Here is a 7795-nt window from a genome sequence, read left to right on the forward strand (position 1 = left end):
ATTAAATCTCATTACGTTATGTTCAAAATAAATGTAAAGGGTCATACATAACTGTTAAACAGATCAATGCTGGAGCAATAACTTTCTTATAGAGATATCTTATAATACTTCAGGGCTACATTTTGGATTTCTTTTGTTGTCTCAGTAAATATTTTTCTTTTTGCTATCCTTATCACCTGGTCTACTCAAACCAGAAACCAAGTACCCACTGATGTAAGTATTTGGGATAGCCCTCTTTCTTCAAGATTCTAAGTTTTGTGAGGGTTCTTGGCTTTCTAGGGAATAAAATTTTTCAAACCTATAGGACAGGTATTCCCCAAAGTATGGAGCAAGTACAAGCTTAAATTTGGGGGAAAACTGTAAAGACAGTATTTCCATATATAAAATGCAAACTTTCTGTCTTCCTTAACAGATGCTTGAAAATACTTAATTATATGCAATTTATCTTTAACTATAATGCTTCTATCATTTTTGGTTTATACACCCTTTTTATGTAATTATACCCTGGTTTGAAGGACAGATGATTCATATTGACCTATGCAAGGAACTATATATCCACAAGAAAACAAAGTAACTATAAAACATCCAGCAACAATTCTTAGTAGTTTTGCAAGCAATATCATCTATAAATAATATTTCAGCAGAATTATTATAAATTCTGGCAATGGCACTGTTTGCAAAATAGTGTATTATAGTGAGAACTAAGAAAATTTAGCCCAATGCCCTTTGTCAAAGGATAGCAGTGATTTTTCTAAGCTTATCCCACTATAAAAGTACAGTTAAAACCTGCAAAATTAGGATTGCAGATTAAGAAAAAAAGGAAAAGGACCTTCATTCTAGGATTATCGGAAAATAAACTATTTAAAATGATACTTCTTGATTTTTCTTCTAGAATATCTGGTCTGTAGCTTCTAATTCATGGCAAGACATTCAGGCTAGTTTTACAGAAGCCCAGAAATCGCCAGATAATGACAAGACTGAATAGTTCAGTTAATTTATTCCAGTAACTAACAACATTATAGTGAGGAGTGTGGAATCCCATATCGAGAGTGTAGTACATAAAATGAGACCTTATGTACAACAGTTCCATTAACACTTAAAAGGTCTTATGGGATAGTGAGGATAATCCATATGTAAAGTCAAATAGGTACACAGATACTAGAATTCAGCTTCTCTTTAGATGTAGGAAACATATTGGGTAACTTTTTCCTTACTTTTCTGACTCATCTATTCATTAGTATAAAAGCCAAACAACTTCAGCTTCATAATGTATCCCATGGCCCAAAATGCTCTGTCGTCTATGAGTTCAAAGCATTCAGCAAACAATGGCAAGAGGGAGCTGCCAGAAATGGACACCTGATATCCATGGTGTATCAGCTAGTGTATGGACACAGACAGCAACACAAATCAGGATAGGATGGAACCTGTCCCCATTTGGCAGTCACACCAAAGAAATGGAGAGATCAACAGTCAATAATCCCAGCTGGGGTGGTACTGAATTGTTTCAAAACCAATTCATAATCGATGCCAAGTAAAGGCACCGTGCACCCATTAAAATATGGCATGATTGAAGAAATAAAGTACATTTGAAACCTACAAAAAAAAAAAAAAAACCCTGTCATCCAGGTAAAATATAAAGAAAACAAAAAATGACTTCTCTGTTTCTTTTTGACAAGAATATATCTACCCAAATAACATACTGTAAAGTTGTAAAGTGCCACCGTGTTTTCCATTCTATTTTATATATATATAGATATATCAATTTAATATAAATTTAACCCAACATTTTTGGGTTAAATATATATTTTTATATTATATTATATTAAAATATATGTTAAAATCTCTAAAATATATATAGACATGCATACTTCTCTCTTTTAGGAAAACAATTCAACATATACCTTAATATGCATGTCTTTTAACTGTATACATATATTTACAGTCAAGCAAATAATAGTAGATAGCACTTAAAATTTTAACTGTAAAATTTCAAATGCAATCTTTCAAAATATATTTATAATGTCCATTTAATACAACTACTTTACCTTTTTAATTTAAATGTTATGAAGAGCTAACATATTTGCATATAGACAAGGTCACAAAGAAAACAATTGTTTTGTGGTAACTAAGTATTCTTTATTCATTTAAATTATTTAAAAACATTACTCATTAATTACCTCATGTAATATGAGTGCTAAACACTTACTGTCAAGTATAAAAGTATATGCCACAGGACGAATATATTATTAATCAAATTTTTCAATTAAAAACTATATCTTAATTTGACTTCTTAAAACAATTAAACTTTGTTGATATTAAAAATTTATTAGTGAGTTATGTCAAACACACTTTTTAAAAATTTTCATTTATTCGTTAGAGAGAGCACAAGCAGGGGAGCAAGAGGCAGAGGGAGAAAGAAGCAGATTCCCCACTGAGCAGAGGGCCCAATGCAAGACTCAGTCCCAGGACCCTGGGATCATGACTTGAGCCAAAGGCAGATCAACTGAGCCACCCAGGTGTCCCTCAAACACACGTTAGGTAAATGTCCATGAGCCCATACTGATATCAATAAGTGAGTGAATAAACTAACAAATGAAGGAGAAGAGACATATCACTTGTACAAAGAATCCTGAATAATAAATAATGTGTGTAAATACTCCATCCTATTGGAGGGAGAGCATAAATCCCTATCCATTAAGTTTGCTCTATACATTGCACTATGCATATCAAAAAGAGTAACATTAAAGAAGGAAACCCTGACAAACACTACTTCAGCCAAGTGGTAAAGGTCAGCATCAACACCTGTACTTCTAGGTGGTAGGATATATCCTTGATAGGATATGATAAAGCTGACACTTTGCCTTTGTGATTTTCCTCCCAGAAACCCATAACCTCAATTTAATCATGAGAAAAAAAAAAAAAAAAACACACTGATTCCAAGAGAGGAACTTTCTACAATCTTCCTGACCAATATTCTTAGAAACCATTAAGATCATCAAAAATAAGGAAAGTCTGAGAAATAGAGCCAACAGAAGCCTAAGGAGACAAGACAATTAAATGTGATTTTGAAGCCTGGATAGAACCTGTGACAAAAACAAAGAGGCACATGTCAGTGTGCATGGAAACCAAGGATATCTCTGAGAAAGGTCATCAGGTTGTGTTTGGGGCACTGATAGCCTCTCCTACAATCAATCATGTGGGTGGATTTCCAGAGGGCTCATTAAATTCATGGAACTGTATAAGAAAATTGCTTAGATGATATCAGGAAGGCTCATTCATTCTGGATGGAGCAGATAATCTCAAGAAAAGATTCTGCTTTAGCTCAGATTTGGAACAATTTTTGTTCAAATAAAATAGCAATGTGATATCACTGTGTCAATGACTGTAAGAGATGAACAAAACAAAGTTGGCGATGATGTGGTGAAATGTGTATTTTTCCATGTTGTAAAGAGTAGTATAAATGGTTTCTATTTTCAAGAAGAACATTATTTTATATCTTTTCAAAGACATGTACAATTTGATCCAGCTATCTTAATCCTAGATCCATACCTGCACTTGATAATTAGATGGAAGCAAAGGTTCATCTAAAAGGATGTTTTTGAAAACAATGTTTGCAAAAGTAAATGAAACAAAACAAACGCAAAAATGTAGAAAACAATCAGATCAAATTCTTTCTTTTTATCAAATTCTATTTTTAAGTCATAAATTATACACAGACACTAAAGCAAGGATAGGAAAACTTAGGCCCTATTTGTTTACACAGTGATCAGAAAATAAGAAAATCATTCAAATGGAAGGCAAAAATAGGCCAATGAGAAATTGTACCTTTTTCATTGTTTTGCCAAGGGCTGTGTTACAGTAGCAAAATAAAAAATAAAATAGTGATAATATACTGTAACTTGGCATGAGAATTTTATTTGTCAATCAGGGAAGAATTTATGTAACTGAACAAAATGACTTGTTAACCTGCTTTATCAATTTCCTTTTACAAGTAGGTTTAATTTTGGTGATCAAGTTGTTTGCTTATAAAATGTTTGTAAAATGTACTCACTAGTTCTATCCCTCCTGAGTTATTGCTATCCATTTTTGATTGGGTGAAAAATAATCAATCTTAAGTAATAAAGCTTGAAGTTGAGCCTTTTGACAGGGATTTTGCAGTTTATAAGGTGGTTCTTATCATCCTTTAAAATAATTTAAGAACAAATTATAGTACTTTCAGATGCGATTACATTCCACCATCCTCATTTGCTTCCTGAACATAAAGACTGAATATTATACCAGCTTTGACTAGACTTATCATTTTAGCAAGAACACTAGCATTTTTTTAGATATTCATGGAAAAGCTCATTTTAAAATTTTGTTTGAAAATTTCAACTTCAACTTTTTAATGAATTGTTTATATCTCTCATTCCTTACATATAAGCAGAAGAAAAGATATGTAATTTATAACATGGTAGCCCTAGCACAAAGTGACCATATTCAGGGGTGAATTATTTTTCTTTTTTAGAAAATATGGACAATATTTTAAATTTCCAATCTTAGATGATGACCTGATTTATTTACCCTCTCAAAAAATTACTTTTATGTGCCATATAAGAAAATAATAAAATAAGTCCTGGTGATGGAGAAAAAAGGAACATATACAAATTACTTCCATAATGGGATTCATTTTGTAATAGCAAAAGACATTTGGCAAATAAACAAACAAATAGACAAATAAGTGTGTGAAGAAAACAAAATAGTACTATGAAATTGAGAGGGTGAAAAGTCATGAAACTTTAATGGAGTGGTCAGGGGATCCCCCTCTAAAGAGGTGGCCATTGATAATAAGCCAGTCCTATAAAAACCCTTGATTTTCAAATCAGGGAGTAAGACAGGTCAGATACTCAATGGGAGCCTCCTGACCCAAGCACCTGGCACATATAAATGTTTGATATAAAATGAAAAAATAGAACAAAATATTATAATAAATCACTAAGTTGGCATATATAATATATGTGCTATACATACTACATATTACATATATAATATATACTATATCAAATATATAACATATGCAGAAAATATGTGTGTATATATAAATACATGTATATGAATGTATATTTGGTATATATACATATATATATATGTATATATACCAAAAAACACTCTTCAAAATAGGGGAAAACACTAAGTATACCAATACCAAAGTTAACTTTGGTATAAACAAAGTTATATAAGTTATATAAGTTGCTGAAACTTAAAAATACAATTCATTGTTCTACGGAATTCAGAGGAACAGATGATAAAAAACAAGACCTAACCAATAGAAATCTGGTGTTGTGACCTCTTTAAATCTGTATCCTCAGAAAGCTACACCTTCCTTATAAGGAGTAACGGGGAAAGAACCTCCCCCATGGGATACAACTTCAACAAAACTGTTTGTTTCAAACTTGGCACTAGAAAGAGAGGAAAAATGAAACAGCAGCCTTTGTCCCTCATAATTCATAGTAATGAACTACCTCATACTTAGAACTTAAAGACTCAGTCATCGTCTCCATGCCGTGTGATTTGAAAAGGACAAAAAGAGAATTTAACTGAAAGGAGCCATGGTCTGCTAATATTTTATTCAATTTATTTTAAAATTTATTTATTTATTTATTGAGAGAGAGAGAAAGAGAACTCACTGGGGTAGGACGGAGGGCAGAAGGGGAGGGAGGGACAATCCCAAGCAATCCTGAAACAGGACTCCATCCCATGACCCTGAGATCATGACCTGAGCCAAAGTCAAGAGTCTGACATTTAACCGACTGAGCCACCCAGGTACTCCAGTCTGATAATTTTTTTATAAATGTTTTATGAGCAAGCAACTTTGAATCACCAAACTCCACAAAACATTTTGACTTTTGAAATGTGTGTATACATTCTTCAAACCACATACACCAGGATCCTCATTACAGCACTATTCATAATAAAAACTAAAAATTCATTTCAAATATTCATCAAAAGCTTCATGGATAATTAAGTTATGATGAATTAATGCAATATTATATAATATAGCATTGAAAATTTAGAAATTAAAATTATAAACAATACCCCAGAGGCAGCTCACAAACATAATGTTAGGTAAAAGTAAACAGACATTAAAATGTACTAGTTGAATGAATTATTTGCTGCTTTTAGCGGGCAAAGATAGTACATCATTTTGGACACCAGGACAATGGTCATGCTGCTCGCGACTAAATAGAGGCAGGAGAGGGAGTTTGGAATGCTGGCAATGGTCTAAGTGCTCATTTCATGGATATATTCACTCTTCCAAAATGCACTGTTATTCGATTATAATTTATGTATTTTACTATTTATGTGATACTTCAATAAAATGAAAAAGAATAGTTTTGGGTATTGTCATCTTTCATTTTTTAAACTTTCTTAATATGAAAATATTGTTGATTATTTTTATTGACTGCATAAGGAACACTTATTCTGGTAATACTTCTAATCTTGTTATACTAATTGTAATAGTTTATGAAACTTGGTGAAATGCACAGAGGTCTTCAAATTATGCTTAATTTTATGTGTAAGCTTAGTAATGACACTTTTATGGAAACCTGAGAATTAGTACTTTTCATGTATTTCTAGAAAGATGTACATTAGAGGAAACCAGTATACAGAAAATAAGATTCATTTTTCATTGCTAACAGGTGGAGAACATTTAAAGAAAAATAGCAAAATATAGAGAATTACCATGAATAGCAGTTAAAGCTTTAAAAGCAGTGAAATATAAGACTTATTTCAAATGTATTCAAATTTTCTCTTCTCATTTGAACAAAAATCTTTCAGAAATTCTGTACTTGTGTTACAAACTTTACTAATAATACTTTATGTTAAATACTACATATTTTTTAACCCATTAGAGCACTTTTATGAATGTAATCTAATTTTTTAGTCACAAATATCTATAAATGTATTCAGTAAATAGATATTTCATCCGCATTTTACTTCTGAGGAAATTAAGCTTTTAAACCTAACGCAAATGAGACAAATATAAATCTTTCCACTTTCTTCTTTGAGCCTCAGTATATAATCTGTTTCAACTATTATTTTAGAAGGTGAATCTATAAAGAATCTTGATAAAATGCAGTACATTTATTGGTGTACCCTTACTATATTATGGTATTAATTTAATACCATTTGATAGTTCTTAATCTGTTACTTTTATACAACCAACATAACAGAAATGAACAGGTTAAGGCAACTAAAGGCATAATGCTCACTTAATTCCTTAGAGAGGAGAAGTTTGCATTGTTGATTTGGCTTGCTTTTTTTTTTTTTTTCTCAATACCAACAACTGCATTTGTACTGATAGAATCTCACTTTCTTAGTATATTATATTAAAGAAATCATTTTACACAGTACTTCAGGTCACAAACATTGGCAATAGGAATTAATTTATAAGATTCTCTGATCTTATCTTGGAGATGACCCAAAGTATAATTTCAGAGCCTCAGACTCACATTTCTAATAAGAAGAATAAGAATTTTTATATGAGACATTTTTCTCACTTAGTAATTGCCATGAAAGTGGAATTGTCATGTTCAATTTTCTTTTCTGTTATCTCTTTCATGAAAAAAAATGTAGCATGAAATCATTTCACACTATTAAAAAGAGTGACTGAACTGGATTCATCCTTGAGTTTGATTTGCTAACTGTCCCAGGTTTGTCTGTCTGTCTTTCTATCTTTCTGTCTTTCTTTATTTCTTTCTTTCTTTATTTCTTTTCCTTCTTTCCTTCTTTCTCTCTTTCTTTTTCTGTCTTT

General features: G+C 31.5%; 1 pseudogene; it reads left to right on the plus strand.

Annotated features, from left to right (window-relative positions):
- Nucleotides 1-1267: 1267 nt before the first annotated feature.
- On the plus strand, nucleotides 1268-1521 carry LOC121481391 (annotated as a pseudogene).
- The last annotated feature ends 6274 nt before the right edge of the window (nucleotides 1522-7795 follow it).

Source organism: Vulpes lagopus, chromosome 23 (assembly GCF_018345385.1).
Source record: "Vulpes lagopus strain Blue_001 chromosome 23, ASM1834538v1, whole genome shotgun sequence".
NCBI classification, from domain to species: Eukaryota; Metazoa; Chordata; class Mammalia; order Carnivora; family Canidae; genus Vulpes; species Vulpes lagopus.